General features: G+C 43.1%; 1 protein-coding gene across 1 annotated transcript in view; it reads right to left on the reverse strand.

Annotated features, from left to right (window-relative positions):
* CNTNAP5 (contactin associated protein family member 5) overlaps nt 1–19,565 on the reverse strand; it is a 919,822-nt gene that overhangs the window by 25,932 nt on the left and 874,325 nt on the right.

Here is a 19,565-nt window from a genome sequence, read left to right on the forward strand (position 1 = left end):
AAGCACTTGACTCTTGCACTGCATTACAAAGTTCACTGTGGGCAGGTAATATGTCTATTGTCATGTTGTGATATCCCCAGCACTTAACACAGTGCTCTCCACACAGTCAGCGCTCAATAAATACTGACTGACCGACCAACTGACCAAGAAAAAAACCTCTAACGTAGGTAAGCACAAACTCCCACAGTGTAAGCTATCAAAGCACTGGAAAATTGCATTTCAGTTTGGTTACCACTTAAATGTCCAACTAAAATTGGACCAAATCTCCCTTTCCAGGCTTCAGTGGGAAAATGTTTTAAATGGCACTTTGGTCTTCAGCGGACATCGTTTCAACTCTATAGCCACGGTGCCAACCTCCAATGGCAAGAACTGTTACGGAAGAAAATTGAGGAAAAGCCAAAAATGACGTTTTGTTCTTCAAGAAAGGGATGTTTTGAATCAAGTGTTATCTCCAGGGGAGCATGTTTATCCTAAATGTAGAAGAGAGGCTGAAAACTCCAGGTGATGCTGAAAGGAAACAAAGGAAAATAGAGAGTTCCTGATAAGGAAACACTGCCAATGCGAGACATTTCTGTAATTGGTTCCAACAAGCTTGCCTAGAAGCATGATAGAAAGACTGTTTCAGGAATCTTGTGTTCCTTTTGATTTGTGAATAGGTGAAGGGAGATGTTGAAGGAGAAAGAGAGATTAAACAATGGACATCTAAATCCCACTTGGAAGCAGTATCCTTTTATCTTCAATTGACCAAAAACGGGAGCTAGAATGTTTTTCCTAGTTGTGTTACTCTCCCTGAGTTAAACTGCATTTCATCCATAATAAGTTGCAAATAAATACACGGAGTGAGTGAAAGCATGTCGAAAATACTCCTGCCAATGAATGTGCCTATTCAGACTATGCCAGTCTCTGAGAGCACAAACCAGCTTCTTTAACAATCAAAAGGTTCTCTGGACTCTCTCTTTTTCTCTCTTCCCCGGAGAGATTGTTGAAATGAAGGTCACTTATGAAAACAAAAGTGACATTACTTTCTATACAGAATATGTTCCATCACCTTGAGAAGCCCCATAAATCCTAAAAACATTTCAAACATCTCCAATATGGACTCATTTGTTGCTAGTCTCAATAGCTGAATACTTCAAGATTCGTGAAGCAATTGTTGTTGCTTTTAAGTGCTCTCAAAACCAAACTAATATTCATGTAAGCTTTGTAGTCTTTAAAAAGAAATCCCACAGTTCTATCCTGGCAGGTTTATTTTTCCGGTGAAAAACCTTTATCAAAGGATTATTGCTCCCCATTTTAAGTATATGCCTAATTGAAAACATTAAGAAAATATTACTTCAGTAAATCTATGGCTCTGTTATAAACCTTCACTTGAACTCTTCCTTTTAACACCACAGATGATATCCCAAGTTCTCTGAATTCATTTAGGTGGCTTTTGGATTTAGGATAGGAAACACGCAAATAAAGTATACCTGTCCCAGCATAAGCTATAAATCAAAACAGAAAGGTTAGGGGTCAGAATGGTCAGTGTGGTGTCTGTGTTTATAGAAAAATTTACCCTGGGCTCCATAAGCACTTAGTACAGTGCTCTGCACAAAGTGAGCAATGAATGAATGAGTATGAATGATTGATTGATTCTAAATGTTCCCCCAGATGTAAAGAATTCCTCATACAATGCTTAAAACTAGAGACAACAATGACACATAGATCAGCTTATTTTTTTATGGTACCTGAAAGCACTTACTACGTGCCAGACACTGTACTAAGCGCTGGAGTAGATAAAAGTTCATCAGGTGGGACACAGTCCATATCCCAAATGGGGCTCACAGTATGGTGCATTACAGTCAAGATCGGAGCCACTTTAATGATTGATTGATTGATTACTACCCATTAGTTTAAAAAAGTAAGACCATTGTTCTACTTATGGGAATTCTCTGTGAGATTCAGATCTGTATGCTTTCAAAGGTGCTGATGGGCATAGGGCAGGACAAGATAGAACTCCTATATTATAAAAAGCATGTAATAATTTAGGACATAATTATGAGCTGCTCAGTATTATTCATTTCATTGTTTGTGATATTTTGATTTTGTGACTCAGTGCATTTGAAGAGAGTTATCCTATTTACTGAATTACTGTCTAAATACAAAGGAATGATTTGGATATACTCCATTGTTAAATCTTTGACTTGCAAACTGAGAAATGGCTGCTGTAGAATATTTCTCAGGCTAGCGTATATATATATTTTGTGTAGCCATAATTGAGTTCATATAGGAGGGAAACATTATAATGCTTTTAAGCCCTCTATTGCTTTTTTTTTTATTGGATCTCCATGTCCTTACACTGGCTTAGCCCAGGAAAGATTTTTTCTGGGTGGAGGAAGTGAGGTTCACCAATCAGTGGTCCGAGGCCTGCACCCTTGCCTGTATTCCTACCATTCACCCAAACCACCATTACTTGATGCCTTGTCATCTATCCTATTCATCCCTTACCTGCCACACCTCTTTCCTAAAATGCATCCCCTGCCCTCTAGGAGCTTGCAGTCTGGATGGGAGAAACAGACATTAACATAAATAAATCAATCACGGGTATACACATATGTTCTGCTGGAGTGAAAAAAAGGTACAAATCCAAGCATTAGGGTGATGCAGAAGGGAGTGGGTTGAAGAAGAAATGAGGGCTTAGTTGGGGAAGGTCTCATGGAGGAGAGGTGATTTTGGTAAGTCTGTTTAGGCCGGGAGAGTGAGGGTATGTCAGATATGAAAGGTGGAGGTTAGTTCCAGGCCAGAGGAAGAATATGGGCAAGGGTTCAGTGGTGAGATAGATGAGACTGAGGTACAGTGAGTAGGTTGGAATTAGATGACAAAATGTGTGGACTGGGCTGTAGAAGGAAATCAGAAAGGTAAGACAAGAGGGGGCAGGGGGAATGAGTGCTTTAAAGCCAATGGTAAGGAGTGTCTGATCAATAAGAGAAGCATGGTGGTCTAGTGGAGAAATCATAAGTTCTAATTCTGGCTCTGCCACATGACTGCTGTGTAACCTTGGGCAAGTCACTTTACTTCTCTGTGCTTCAGTTACCTCATCTGTTAAAGGGGGATTGATACTGTGCGCCCCACTTGGGACAGGGACTGGGTCCAACCCGATTTGCTTGTATCCACCCCAGCACTTAGTACAGTGCTCGGCACATAGCAAGTGTTTACCACAATCATTATTATTATCATTATTATTATGGAGGTGGATGGGAAACCACTGGAGGTTCTTGAGGAGTGGGGAAAGATGGACTGAACAGTTTAGTATAAAATGATCCAGGCAGCAGGCTGAATTATGGACTGAAGTGGAGAGAGACAAGAGGCTGGGAGGTCAGCAGAGGCTGATGCAGTAATCAAGGCAGGGCAGGATAAGTGCAAGAGTGGGCATTTTCCTTGCCTTCAAGAAGCTTACAGTCAAGCAGGGGAAAGATACAATAAAATAAGCAAGTGAATATCATAATATTTATCTAAGTCCTTGGGTTGGGGTGAGTAACCAAGTGCTTAGTGGTAAGGATGCCTGTGATGCAACAGGAAGCTATAATAAGGTGGGGAAATGAGACAATTCATCGTGGAAGGCTTTCTGGAGGAGATATGATGTTAGATTTTGAAAATGGGGAGAGAGGTGGTCTGCTGGATATGAAAAGGAAGGAAGTTCCTGGCAGGTGGAGGGCCTGAAACCAGGGATTTGACAGCAGGAAAGATGAGAGCTAGAAATAGTGAGGAGGTAGGTGTTAGATGAGTAAAATCTGCTAAAATGGAGTTGGGTGGGAGAGAAGTGAGGAGAGGCTGAGGGGAAAGACTAAGTGTCATTCTCGGTGTCACATGGAAAGAAAATGAACAGTGCACAAACAGCTGCTATATGGTGAACTGAAATCAGGTAACTGAAAGCAAGCACTGAGAAATGCAAATGCAAAGAATTCCTCATACAATGCTGCAAACTGGAGACAATGGTGGCAGAGAGATCCGCATAATTATTTTATGGTATTTGAAAACACTTGCTATGTGCCAGGCACTATACTAAGTGCTGAGGTAGATAAAAGCTAATCAGGTGGGGCACAGTCCATGTCTCACATGGGGCTCACAGTGTACTGCACTGAAATCAAGGTTGGAGCTACTTTAATGGGTGGAGGCTTTGAAAGAATCATTAAGCACAGAGGCAAAACCAGTGTCAGGCATTGCAGACAGTAAACACGGAAGCCCGACAAAGAACTGTCTTTGTGTCCGTTCTTCAGTGGCCACGAATAGGGGCCCAGCCATTGTAGCAGCCCCCCCACAAACACTTTGCCATCAGCAGAGTCTCCTGTGAGAAAAGTAACAAGTATTTTTTAGGGCTTGTTATTTTCTTGTGATCCTGATAGTCCAGGAGTGGTATCTAAGTCAGAAAGAACCTGCTCTATTCCAACAAAAAATACATCCCGGTTTTGACTCTGAGCTCTTTATCCAAGTGGTAGTCTGGACTGCATTTAAACTGATGACTGTACCTTGATATATCTACAGCAACATATACGCACGCACATTGAGGATAGTAGCTGTAAATGCAATAGAACCCTATAGAGGGAATCAAAGCTTCCAGGTTTCCAGATAGTAAAGACTAGTTTTATTCATTTTTCCACTTCCATATTTGGCTTACACTGAGCTACCGTAAAGGGATTTGAAACCTCGTGTGAGCACATTTCCTGGTGCATGAAGAGAAGTCGAGTGGACTCACTCCTGAATGCCTAAAGATCATTATTAGCTCACCGGGCTACAAATGAGCCCAGGCAAGTTGGAACACTGATCTGGCAATACTGGTCCATTCCTTCTGTTATGGCCATTGCTCACAGATTACATCGTAACAGCTCAGGGGAAAACATCCAGCGGACCATGAGAAAATAACAATTTAGACCATTTAAACGTGGAATTGTCATTGCAAAATGAGGGTACAGATGACTGAAAATCCAATTGGACACTGCCTCTTCCCACAGAGCAAAATCTGATGGAAGAACCCTCCCAATTCCCATGCAAGCAGCTCTCCATAGGGTAGGAGAGTAGAGCATTTAGAAAATTTTAAAAAACATATTTGAGAAAGGAGAAATTTGATGCCTTGGCAGAGTCACATCTGGAAAGCGATCTGTGAAACAATCAATGGAACAGCAGCGTTCATCAGCTTCAAGACACTCAGTTTGTTAAATCAGGAAATAATGATGATAATAATAATAATAACAATAATAATAAAAACAACATTTGTTGAGTGCTTACTATGTGCCAAGAATGTACTAAGAGCCGGGGTGGATACAGGCTAGTCAGGTACCACATGGTGCTCAAATTTTTAGTAGAAGGGAGAACAGGTATTGAATCTCCATTTTGCAGATGAGAGACTTGAGGCCAAGAGAAGTTAAGTGACCTGACTAAGGTCACCCAGCAGGTAAGTGGCAGAACTAGGATTAGAACCCAGGTTCTCGGATTCCCAGGGCCATGAGTTTTCCACTAGGCTAAACTGCTTCCCATCCTGTACACTGCTCTTGGGCACCCCAGAGCAGATGGCTTAGATTTATGCTTTGTAACCCTAAGCATCTAGGAAAAATGTCCGATCAATCAATCAATCAATCAATGGTATCCATTGAGCACTTACTATTTGCAGAGCACTGTACCAAGTGTCTGAGGGAGTACAATACAATAGAATTAGCAGATACATTCCCTGCCCAAAACGAGCTTACAGTCTAGAAGGGGAGACAGACAGTAATATGAATAAATAAGTTAAATAATTTAAAGATACATATAGAAGTGCAGTGGGGTTGGTGTGGGGTGAATGTCAAATGTCCAAATGTCACAGGCCCAAGTGCATAGGTGACACAGGAGGGAGAGCAAGAAGGGAGAAAAGAGGGCTTAATTGGGGAAGGTCTCTCGGAAGAGATGTTAATTTAATAATGCTTTGAAGGTGGAGAGGGTGGTGGTCTTGCCTATATGGATTGGGAGGGAGTTCCAGCCTAGAGGGAGGACATGGGAAAGGGGTTGGCAGTGAGATATATGAGATTGAGTTGGAGTGAGTAAACTGGCATTAGAGAAGCAGCGTGGCTCAGTGGAAAGAGCCCGGGCTTTGGAGTCAGAGGTCATGGGTTCAAATCCCAGCTCTGCCAATTGTCAGCTGTGTGACTTTGGGGAAGTCACTTAACTTCTCTGTGCCTCAGTGACCTCATCTGTAAAATGGGGATCAAGACTGTGAGCCCCCCCCCGTGAGACAAACTGACCACCTTGTAACCTCCTCAGTGCTTAGAACAGTGCTTTGCACCTAGTAAGCACTTAATAAATGCCATTATTATTATTATTAGAGGAGTGGAGTGTGTGGACTGGGCTGTAGTAGGAGTTCAGTGAGGTGAGGTGGGACAAGGAGAGCTGATTCAGTGATTTAAAGGCAATAGTGAGGAGTTTCTGTTTGATGCAGAGGTGGATGGGCAACCACTGGAGATTCTTCAGGAGTGGGGCGACATGGATGGAATATTTTTGTCAATAAATGATCCATTCAGCAGAGTGAAGTATGAACTGGAGTGGGGAGAGGCAGGAGCCTGGGAGGTCAGCGAATATTCAAGGTGGGATAGGATAAATGCTTGGATTAATGTTGCAGCTATTTCAATGGAAAGGGTGGATTTTAGCCATGTTGTGAAGGACATCATACACCTCTCAGAGATTTCCAGGTGGCAACACACCACTTGTAGCCTAATGACAATTACCCCAAAGGATCCCATATTGAAAAAACAAAAAAAACCTAAACTAAACAAAAACCCCAGTCTACCCTTAACACTTGCTTTGGGGGAAGCACTGTGGTTTGGGATTAGGATGTAGGAGATGAGGAACCAAAAAGGGATACGCAGGAGTCTAGGATTTCAACTTTGTCCAGAAATTAAAACACTGAAGATTCCTGCTCAAGTAGACCTACTGAAAAATCCCTAAATTTTATAGATGGTCTTGGGGCTGAGTACAATACAATAGGCACAGTCTTGTCTTATGTTGTCAAGTCGCCTCTGACCTATAGCAACTCCATAATAATAATAATACTAATAATGGCATTTAATAAGTGCTTACTATGTGCAAAGCACTGTTTTAAGCACTGGGGAGGTTACAAGGTGATCAGGTTGTCCCACAGTCTTAATCCCCATTTTACAGATGAGGGAACAGAGGCACAGAGAAGTGAAGTGACTTGTCCAAAGTCACACAGCTGACAATTGGCAGAGTCAGGATTTGAACTCATGACCTCTGATTCCAAAGCCCATGCTCTTTCTACTGAGCCACGCTGCTTCTCAATGGACACATCTCTCCCAGAATGCCCTACCTCCATGTGCAATCATTCTAGCAGTGTATCCACAGAGTTGTCTTTAAAAATATGGAAGTGGTTTACCATTGCCTTCTTCTGCCCAGTAAACCTGAGTCTCTGCCTTCAACTCTCTCCCACGCTGCTGCTGAGTTTTGACTTGTAGCGAATTGCTTACCTCCTCCAGGAGGCCTTCCCAGACTGAGCCCCTTCCTTCCTCTCCCCCTCGTCCCCCTCTCCATCCCCCCCTTCTTACCTCCTTCCCTTCCCCACAGCACCTGTATATATGTATATATGTTTGTACATATTTATTACTCTATTTATTTTACTTGTACCTATCTATTCTATTTATTTTATTTTGTTAGTATGTTTGGTTTTGTTCTCTGTGTTCCCCTTTTAGACTGTGAGCCCACTGTTGGGTAGGGACTGTCTCTATATGTTGCCAATTTGTACTTCCCAAGCGCTTAGTACAGTGCTCTGCACATAGTAAGCGCTCAATAAATATGATTGATGATGATGCTTTCTACTCGCTAACCACTGCCCAAGCTAGGAATGGAATGAGTATACCTCTGCTTGACTCTCCCTCCCATAGCTGAGACTGGTAGAGTACTAGAAACTCTCCAAATGCATTCCCGAGAAGGGGAGTAGGCAAAATAGACACATACAAAATACCACTATCATTATTACTACTACTGCAACTAGCATTACTACTAGGGCCATTTTGGAGAAAAGATACAAATAATCCCAGAATTGGGCCTTTGTTTTCTACTCATGGAAACGGGGTTACAGTTGTGTTGACCTCATGTGGAAATGGCTCGGGACAAACAGAGTAGAAGTAGAGAGTAGGAGTAGTAGCATATTACAGCACTAACAGTCCAGTAAGGAAGCTGTCAAAAAATAAAAATAGCAGCTATTACCATTTTTATCGTTACGATTATTGATAAGAGAACTAGGAGATAAGGGAGGCACTGGCTTTTTAATGCCACCAATAAGCACTAACTAGATGCTACCCAACAATGAAGGTTTAAAAGCGGCAACCTTCTACTCTATAATTAAAGTTCTGGAATGAAATACATTCTTTCCCAAATTCCCCCAGTAGCTTTTGATAGCCCCCCCCACTCCCATCCAGCTGTAGGAACAAGGAGAGCTCTCTTCACGCCTGAGAAATTTCAGTTTTTTTCTGAGCACCTGGTGACCTCTAAATCACCCAGCCCATAAAGGGCAGCGGGTCCAAATGATTATCAACATTTCAGCCTCATTAGCCTTGAGTACTCCCATGGAGAACGTTCTGTCGAGCTCCTCAGTATTCTCCCCAGAGTCTCTTCCGATGACAGGTTTTCCTGCCTCCCTGCTTCCTCCCTCCCAGGGTGTGTTGGGGATTGAATGACACCAGGGGTTTCTTAGACACATCCTTCTCTAGAGAAGAGCTTTATAGATCAGATCATTAATTTTAAGCACTTACAACGTGTTGATAGGGCGGCAAATCAGAAGCTGGCTAACAGACTCAGTTCAACAGAATTAAAGCAACCTGGAAATGAAATGGGAGACTGTCTGTCGATGCCCAGGGTACCCGAGTCCCTCTAGAACAAAGGTTTTCTCCTGGTACAGTCAGTCAGTCAATCAATAGTATTTATTGAGCACTTCCTAAGTGCAGAACACTGTACTAAGCACTTGAGATCCTACAATACAACAGACACATTCCCTACCCATAATGAGCTTACAGTCTAGACAGGGAGACACACATTAATATAAATAAATTACAGACATGTACATACATGCTGTGATAACTATACAATCATAAGAATGTACATTTATTGGAGAGCAGAGAGAAATCTAGTGGAAAAGAGCATGGCGCTGACAGTCAGGAGACCTCACTGTGGGCAGGGATTGTGTCTGTTTATTGCTGTACTGTAGTCTCCGAAGCACTTAGTACAGTGCTCTGCACATAGTAAGCCCTCAATGAATATGATTGAATGAATAATCCTGGCTGTGGCACTTGCCTGCAGTGTGAGATAGATAACTACAGAATTATAATAATAACAATAATAATGATGGCATTTATTAAGCGCTTACTATGTGCAAAGCACGGTTCTAAGCGCTGGGGTGGTTACAAGGTGATCAGGTTGTCCCACGGAGGGCTCACAGTCTTCATCCTCATTTTACAGATGAGGGAACTGAGACCCAGAGAAGTTAAGTGACCTGCCCAAAGTCACACAGCTGACAATTGGCGGAGCTGGGATTTGAACTCATGACCCCTGACTCCAAAGCCCGGGCTCTCTCCACTGAGCCACGCCGCTTCTCTAATTATAAGAATGTACATTTACTGGAGATGCAGAGAGACCTAGTGGAAAGTGCACAGGACTGAGAGTCAGGAGACCTGGGTTCTAATCTTGGCTTTGGCACTTGCCTCCAGCGTGACTTTGGGCTGGTTGCTTAATTTCCCTGTGCCTCATTTTCCTCACCTGTAAAATGGGAATTAAATACATGGTCTCCTTTGCTCCTTAAACTCTGAGCCCCATATGCGACCAGATGTGTTTCTCATCTGACTGTACTCTATCTACCCCAGTACTTAGCATAGTGCTTGGTACATAGTAAAATCTTAACAGAGAAGCAGCATGGCTTGGGAGTCAGAGGAGGTGGGTTCTGATTCCAGCTCCTCCACTTGTCTGCTGTGTGACCTGGGGCAAGTCACTTCACTCTCTGTGTCTCAGTGACCTCATTTATAAAATGGTGATTAAAACTGTAAACCCCACATGGGACAACCTGATTACCCTGTATCTACCCCAGTGCTTAGAACAGTGCTTGGCACATAGTAAGCACTTAGCAAATACCACAATTATTATGATTATTATTAATTCCTGCTCACCCACATCTGCTGTGTGACACTGGGCAAGTCATTTAACCTCTCTGGGCCTGTTACCTCATCTGTAAAATGGGGATTAAGAGTGTGAGCCACATGTGGGACAGGGGCATTGTATAACCTTATTAACTTTACCTACCCCAGCGTTTAGTATGATTGATGGCACATAGCGCTTAACAAGAATCTATTATTATTAACAAACATTATCATTATTATTGTTCCCTTACTATTATTCTCTTCTCCATCTACAGCTACTCCTTTGGAGAACTCATTCTCTCCCATGGCTTCAACTGCCACCTCTATGCAGATGATACCCAGTAAGACACAGCGTGGCTTCCTGGAAAGAGCCCGGGCTTGGGAGTCAGAGGATGTGGGTTCTAATCATGGCTCCGCCACTTGTCTGCTGTGTGACCTCAGGCAAGTCACTTAATTTCCCTGTGACTCAATTCCTTATCTGTAAAATGGGGATTGAGACTGTGAGCCCCACATGGGATAACTTGATTACCCTGTACCTACCCCAGTGCTTAGAACAGTGCTCGGCACATAGTAAGCACTTAACAAATACCATAATCATCATCATAATAATAAATCTACATCTGTAGTCCTGATCGGTTCCTCTCTGCAGTCTTGCATTTCTTCTTTCCTTCAAGACATCTCTACTTGGATGTCCTCCCGTCACCTCAAGATTAACATGTCCAAAACAGAGCTCCTTATCTTCCAACTCAAACCCTGTCCTCCCCGTAACCTTCCCATCACTGTAGATGGCACCACCAACTTTCCTGTCTCAAAAGCCTGTAACCTTGGTGTTATCCTTTACTCATTTCTCTCATTCAATCCACATATTCAATCCATCACTAAATCCAGTCGGTCCCATCTTCACAACATAAATATGCCCTTTCCTCTCCATCCAAAGTGATACCACATTAATACAGTCAGTCATCCTAACTCTCCAGGATTACTGCATCAGCTTCCTTGTTGACCTTCCAGCCTCCTCCATTCCATACTTCACTCTGCTGCCTGGATCATTTTCCTACATTTTTCTACATTTTTCCCCACTCCTCAAAAATCTCCAGTGGTTCCCAAGCCACCTTCGCAGCAAACAAAAACTCCTCAACATTGGCTTTAAAGCACTCCATCACCTTGCTCCCTTCTATCTCACCTTGCTACTGTCCTACTACAAGCCAGCCTGCACACTTCACTCCTCTATTGATAACCTTCTCAGTGTGTCTTGATCTCACCCATCTTGCCACCAATCCCTCTTCTACATCCTGACTGCACACAGTAAACGCTCAATAAATACGACTGATTGATTGATTGGTTGAGGCCTGGAATGCCCTCCCTCCTCAAATCCGACCGGCAATGACTCTCCCCCATTTCAAAGCCTTATTGAAGGCGTATCTCCTCCAGAAGGCCTTCCCTGACTAAGCACCCCCTTTTCTCTCCTCCCACTGTCATCTACCTTGCCCTGACCTGCTCTCTATGTTCTCCCTCCCTACAACCCCCTACAACCTACAGCCCCACAACATTTACATTCACATCTGCAATTTATATTCATGTCTGTCTCCCCTCCTCTAGACTGTAAGCTCACTGTGGGCAGGGAACATATCTGTTTACTGTTCAATTGTACTCCCTCAAGTGCTTAGTATAGTGCTCTGCACATAGTAAGCTCTCAATTAATATAAGTGAATAAATGAATGAATGAATGAATATTCCTCTTCCTTATACCTGCTCACCTCAAATACTTGGTGGAATCAAGGACACATGGTAAGAAAATCTGAGCATAAGGTGACTTTCTTACTGCCTTTTGTGATGGTAATAATAATATTTTTTTAAAAAAAAGGGGTTTATGAAGCACTTGCTATACGCTAAGCCCTGAGGTGCATATAAACTGACCTGATCATTCACAGTCTATGTTTCACCTGGAGCTGACAATGTATATGGGAGGGAGAGCAGGTAAATAAGGAAATGGGGAACAGAGAGGTTAATTGATTGGTTAAGGTCATATAGGAGATCAGTAGCAGAACTGAGTCTAGAATCCCGGTCACCTGACTCTAAGACCTTTACTCCTTCTATTAGGCCATGGCAGGAAACCAAGAAATCTAAAACAGACCATTTCCTCATTCAGTTAATATCCCAAATTCAAACTTATCCTAACTTTGGAGAGTTTGGAAGTCCAGATCCTTCTTTAAATTTTCAGATATTTATTTAAAACTTGGACAATATTAAAAATGAAAGGTAAATACCTAGTTTGCTAATCTAGCTAACCGAGCTAATCTAGCTAACAATTTCTCAAGGATTCACATTAGACATTATATGTCCCTATTCTAGGACCTCAGTAACACAAAGCATGTAGCATCCTAACGTTTCTTCTATCTCCATTTCAGAGGCTTTTTTTAATAGCACAGTTTTCTAGACCACCCTAAAATTAGAGAATGACCTATTTTTTAGCATCTCCTCTTAATCGGGAAGTTTATTTATTTAACTTCCAAATATGATTCAGTGGCCTGATCTACAATTTGAAAAGACTTTGGTCACCTTGTGTACTAGTTTGCATGATGAAAGACAGCTTTTCAGTTCAAGGTGAATTTGAGACTTTCTCAAGAGCAGGCATGAAACATGAGAGGTTTAGAATTTTTTATGGTATTTCTTAAACACTTACTATGTTCCAGGAATTGTACAAAACACTGGAGTAGATATAAGCTCTAAATCCCCATTTTATAGGTGAGGTAACTGAAGCCCAAAGAAGTCAAGTGACTTTCCCAAGATCATAGAGCAGACAGGTGGCAGAGCTGGGATTAGAACCCAGATCATTCTGTCACATAAGCCTGTATTCTATCCACCAGGCAATGCTTTTTCTCCAGAGGTAAACTGGCAACAGCTATCTTTCAGGTACCTTAGCTTCTCTGTGACTCAGTTATCTCATCTGTAAATCGACATCTCTGCCCCTGCTCTCTCTCCCTCCCTCCAGGCTCGCATCTCCTCCTGCCTTCCGGACATCTCCATTTGGATGTCTGCCCGCCACCTAAAACTCAACATGTCCAAGACTGAACTCCTTGTCTTCCCTCCCAAGCCCTGCCCTCTCCTTGACTTTCCCATCACTGTTGACGGCACTACCATCCTTCCTGTCTCACAAGCCCACAAACTTGGTGTCATCCTCGAGTCCGCTCTCTCATTCACCCCTCACATCCAATCCATCACCAAAACCTGCTGGTCTCACCTTCGCAACATCGCCAAGATCCGCCCTTTCCTCTCCATCCAAACCGCTACCTTGCTCATTCAAGCTCTCATCCTATCCCATCTGGATTACTGTATCAGCCTCCTCTCCGATCTCCCATCCTCCTGTCTCCCTCCACTTCAATCCATACTTCACGCCACTGCCCAGATCATCTTTGTCCAGAAACGCTCTGGGCATGTTACTCCCCTCCTCGAAAATCTCCAGTGGCTACCAATCAACCTATGCATCAGGCAGAAACTCCTCACCCTGGGCTTCAAGGCTGTCCATCACCTCTCCCCCTCCTACCTCACCTCCCTTCTCTCCTTCTTCAGCCCAGCCCACACCCTCCGCTCCTCTGCTGCTAATCTCCTCACCGTGCCTCGTTCTCGCCTGTCCCGCTGTTGACCCCCGGCCCACGTCATCCTCAAGGCCTGGAATGCCCTCCCTCTGCCCATCCGCCAAGCTAGCTCTCTTCCTCCCTTCAAGGCCCTACTGAGAGCTCACCTCCTTCAGGAGGTCTTCCCAGACTGAGCCCCCTCCTTCCTCTCTCCCTCCTCCCCCACCCCATCCCCCCACCTTACCTCCTTCCCCTCCCCACAGCACCTGTATATATGTATATATGTTTGTGCATATTTATTACTCAATTTATTTATTTTATTTGTACGTATTAATTCTATTTATTTTATTTTGTTAATATATTTTGTTTTGTTCTCTGTCTCCCCCTTCTAGACTGTGAGCCCACTGTTGGGTAGGGACTGTCTCTATATGTTGCCAACTTGTACTTCCCAAGAGCTTAGTACAGTGCTCTGCACACAGTAAGCGCTCAGTAAATCTGATTGATTGAATGAATTAATTAATTAATCTGTAAAATGGGGAGAAGAAGGTGAGCCCCATGTAGGATAGGGACTGTGTCCAACCTGATCAACTTGTTTCGACCAAGCACATGTATGATGATGATGATGATGATGATGATGATGATGATGATGATGATGATGATTATTATTATCATTATTATTCAGGGACCACTATATTTCCAATGACATGACCACAGTGTATCATTCCTCGTGCCTTAATGTCTCTCCAAATCACAGGAGGAGAAGGAAAAGAAGAAGGAGAAGAAGGAGAAGGAGAAGGAGGAGGAGAAGAAGAAGAAGGAAAAGAAGAGGAAGAAGGAGAAAAAGAGGAAGAAGGAGAAGAAGAGAAAAAACAAGAAGAAGAGGAGGAGGAGGAAGAAGAAAAGAGTACTTGTTAAATGATTACTATGTGCCAACCACTGTACTAAGTGTTGGGGTAGATACAAGATAATCAGGTTGGACACAGTCCCTGTCCCACATGCAGCTCACACTTGATGGTCGTTTGTTCAATATCAACAAACAAACCAATGAAATTATTTAAATGACGTCTGGGAAGGAGGGAAGGCAAAACACCAAGAAACAAAATAGGAACAAAAATAGGTAGTGAAGGATGATTTCTTCCCAAACCTTATACAGTGCCACTGTCATATATATTCTTGTGTATTTAATAGTACAGTATGAAAAGAGGAACTCAGTGAATGCATATATTTCATGAAAGGACTCCTAAAAATGGTTGACTGGTGTCCCAGAGCTAAATAAAGGGTTAGTGAGGAGAGGAAAGAAGCAAGACAATAACATAACACACTGGGAAAGAGTATGACAGCGAAAGATCTCGGACCTAGGAATCAGGAGACCTGGGTTCTCATCCTGGCTCCACCACTTGCTGCTGTGTGATCTTAGACAAGTCACTTCACTTCTCTGTTCCTCAGTTACCTCATCTGTAAAATGGGAATTAATATGAGCCCCATATGGGACAGGGACTGGGTCCAACTTGATTAGCTTGTATCAACACCAGTGCTTAGAACACTGCTTGACATATAGTAAGCACTTAACAAATACCACCATTATTATTATTATCTTGTATCTAACCCAGCACTTAGTACAGTGCTTGGCACATAATAGGTGTTATTATGAGACATGTCCCCTGCCATTATGGAGTTAATGATCTAGAAGAGAAGCAAGACACTAAAATAAATTACCCTGAGGAGGAGGAAGTAATGAACTATTATGATCAAGACATAAGTGCAAAGGGGATATAATAATAATAATAATTGTGCTATTTGTTAATGGCTATGTGCCAGGCACTTTGCTAAGCAGTTGGGGTAGCTACAAAATAATCGAGTTGGACACAGTCTCTGTCCCACACGGGGCTCCCACTCTCAATCCCCATTTTCCAGATGACATAACTGAGCCACAGAGAAGTGTAGTGACTTGCCCAAGGTCACACATGAGACAAGTGGTGGGGCTGGGATTAGAACCCAGGTCCTTCTGATGTCCAGGCCTGGACTCTACCCACTAGACCATGCTGGGTACATATCTAAGTGAATAGGTGTTGGAAGAGAGGGAGCAGCGTCGCTCAGTGGAAAGAGAATGGGCTTTGGAGTCAGAGGTCATGGGTTCAAATCCCAGCTCTGCCACTTGTCAGCTGTGTGACTTTGGGCAAGTCACATAACTTCTCTGGGCTTCAGTTCCCTCATCTGTAAAATGGGGATGAAGACTGTGAGCCCCACATGGGACAACCTGATCACCTTGTAACCTTCCCTGTGCTTAGATCAGTGCTTTGCACATAGTAAGCACTTAATAAATGTCATTAAAAATATATGCAGTGGGTGGGGAGATAGGAGGATAATTAGGGTAGGCCTTCTGTGATTTCAGAAGAACCTTTCAGTTCTGGAGATCTGGAGGTCTGCCAGTTTTGTTCCAGCAGAAGGGATCAGTGGTGAGAGGGAAATGAGAATGAGGAACAATGAGTGGGTTGGTTTGAGAGGAATGAAGTGTGTGCAAGGTGAATTTTAGTGCAAAAATCAATAGTGGATAGAGAGTTGAAGGAGTGCCCTAAAACCATTGGTCAGGAGTTTCTGTTTGTTGTGGAGTTGAATAGGCAACCATTATTTTTAAAGAGTGGGGAGATGGTCACAGAATGATGTTTTAGAAAAAAAATGATTGCAGCAGTAGAGTGAAGGGTAAACTGGAGAGGGGAAAGGCTGGAAGATGGGAAGTCTTTAAGGAAATACAATTGTGGTTGAAAGACCCGAAGGAGGGGAGGACACTGCTAATGTTATGGGCTTGAGAGAGCGGGAGGGTGGTGGCTTTGTCAACTGCAATGGCGAAGTTAGATGGGGGAGAGAAATTGAGAGGAAAGATGAGGAGTTCAGTCCTGGATGAGGGAAAATCGCAGAGAGGGTCTTTTCTTTCCTTAACAACATGACTTTGACTTTCCACAGTGGCAAACTTTGACCCTAGATTTAGCCTCCCTTCATTCATATGATTCATTTAAGATCCACCAACAAAATTGCTTTCTAAATTAGAAGAGTACACCCATTTCCATTTCACCAAGAAGAACTGATTTATCTACCAAATACCTTTTCCATGCGGAAGATATTATTTCATTATTCGAGGAGACACAAAGGTCCAGTTTGATGAAGTTAGTATTCAGGGACATTGTGAGAATCAGCGTGGCTCAATGGAAAAAGCACGAGCTTTGGAGTCAGAGGTCAGGGGTTCAAATGCCAACTCCACCAATTGTCAGCTGTGTGACTTGGGCAAGCCACTTAACTTCCCTGTGCCTCAGTTACCTCATCTGTAAAATGGGGATTAAGACTGTGAGCCCCCTGAGGGACAACCTGATCACCTTGTAACCTCTCCAATGCTTAGAACAGTGCTTTGCACATAGTAAGCGCTTTGTAAATGTCATCATTATTATTGCTATTATTATAATTAGTTTATCAAGTGGTAAACGACCTAGTAGATAGAGCATGAGCTTGGGAATCAGAAGACCTGGGTTCTAAACCTGGCTCTGCCACTTGCCTTCTGTGTGACCTTGGGCACCTCACTTCACTTCTCCGTGTCTCAATTACTTCATCTGTAAAATGGGGATATGACTGTGAGCCCCATGTGGGACAGGGACTGTGTCCAACCTGATTAGCTTGTATAATAATAATAATAATGATGGCATTTGTTAAGCACTTACTATGTGCAAAGCACTGTTCTAAGTGCTGGGGAGGTTACAAGGTGATCAGGTTGTCCCACGGGGGGCTCACAGCCTTAATACCCATTTTACAGATGAGGTAACTGAGGTACAGAGAAGTTAAGTGACTTGCCCACAGTCACACAGCAGACGAGTGGTGGAGCTGGGATTTGAACCCATGACCTCTGATTCCAAAGCCCGGGCTCTTTCCACTGAGCTTAGTTCTGTGCCTGGCACATAGTGAGAGCTTAACCATGACCATAAAAAAGTACAATTCAATGATTCCTGTCTACAAGGAGCTTACAATCTAGAGAAGGAGACAGGCATTTATAGAAATAAATCATAAAGCTTGACTAGGCAGTCCTAAACTCGCTGTGGACAGGGAATGCATCTGTTTATAATAATAATAATAATAATGGCATTTATTAAGCACTTACTATGTGCAAAGCACTGTTCTAAGCACTGGGGAGTTTACCAGGGGATCAGGTTGTCCCATGGGGGGCTCACAGTCTTAATCCCCATTTTACAGATGAGGGAACTGAGGCCCAGAGAAGTGAAGTGACTTGCCCAAAGTTACACAGCTGACAATTGGCGGAGCCGGGATTTGAACCCATGAACTCTGACTCCAAAGCCCGTGCTCTTGTTGTATTGTACTCTCCCAAGCACTTAGTACAGTGCTCTGCAGACAAGTGCTCAATATCAATCAATCAATCATTCGTATTTATTGAGCGCTTACTATGTGCAGAGCACTGTACTAAGCGCTTGGGAAGTACAAATTGGCAACACATAGAGACAGTCCCTACCCAACAGTGGGCTCACAGTCTAAAAGGGGGAGACAGAGAACAGAACCAAACATACCAACAAAATAAAATAAATAGAATAGAAATGTACAAGTAAGATAAATAAATAAATAAATAAATAGAGTAATAAATATGTACAACCATATATACATATATACAGGTGCTGTGGGGAAGGGAAGGAGGTAAGATGGGGGATGGAGAGGGGGACGAGGGGAAGAGGAAGGAAGGGGGGAAGGGGCTCAATAAATATGATTTAATCAATGAATGAATGAAAATGCATAAGATGCTTAGTTCTAATATATAATAACATTCAAATGCTTATTCATTCATTCAATCATATTTTTGAGTGCTTACTGTGTGCAGAGCACTGTACTAAGCACTTGGAAAGAACAATACAGCGTTCTGCACACAGTAAGCGCTCAATAAATATGACTGACTGAATGAATACAGCACTAAAGAGAGACAGTCCCTGCCCACAACAGGCTTACTATGCGTCAAGCACTGTTCTAAACACTGGGATAGATACATGCTAATCAGGTTAGATACAGTCCCTGTCCCACACAGGGCTCACACTCTCAATTCCCATTTTACAGATAAGGTTATTGAGACACAGAGATGTGAAATGACTTGCCCAAGGTCACACTGCAGACAAGTGGCGAGCTGGGATTAGAACATGGGACCTCCTATCTTCCAGGCCCGGGTTTTAGCCAATACTGCGGCTACTACGGAAGGACAATAGTATATGTATAGACTATATATTATAATTCATAACTTTTAGACTTTAGACTGTGAGCCCACTGTCTCTATATGTTGCCAATTTGTACTTCCCAAGCGCTTAGTACAGTGCTCTGCACATAGTAAGCGCTCAATAAATACAATTGATGATGATGGTGATGATGATGATAACATGTGAATTTATTCAAATTTATAGTGTGGCTTAGTGGAAAGAGCACGGGCTTGGGAGTCAGAGGTCATGGGTTCTAATTCCGGCTCTGCCACTTGTCTGCAGTGTGACCTTGGGCAAGTCACTTAACTTCTCTGTGCCTCAGTTCCCTCATCTGTAAAATGGGGATTGAGACTTGAGAAGCAGCATGGCTCTGTGGAAAGAGCCCAGCCCTGGGAGTCTGAGGTCATGGGTTCTAATCCCAGCTCCGCTGCCGGTCAGCTGTGTGACTCTGGGCAAGTCACTTCACTTCTAGGCAGTGTGGCTAGAGAAGCAGCGTGGCTCAGTGGAACGAGCCCGGGCTTTGGAGTCAGAGGTCATGGGTTCAAATCCAGACTCTGCCAATTGTCAGCTGTGTGACTTTGGGCAAGTCACTTCACTTCTCTGTGTCTCAGTTC

The sequence above is a fragment of the Tachyglossus aculeatus genome, chromosome 1 (assembly GCF_015852505.1).
Source record: "Tachyglossus aculeatus isolate mTacAcu1 chromosome 1, mTacAcu1.pri, whole genome shotgun sequence".
Taxonomy (NCBI): Eukaryota; Metazoa; Chordata; class Mammalia; order Monotremata; family Tachyglossidae; genus Tachyglossus; species Tachyglossus aculeatus.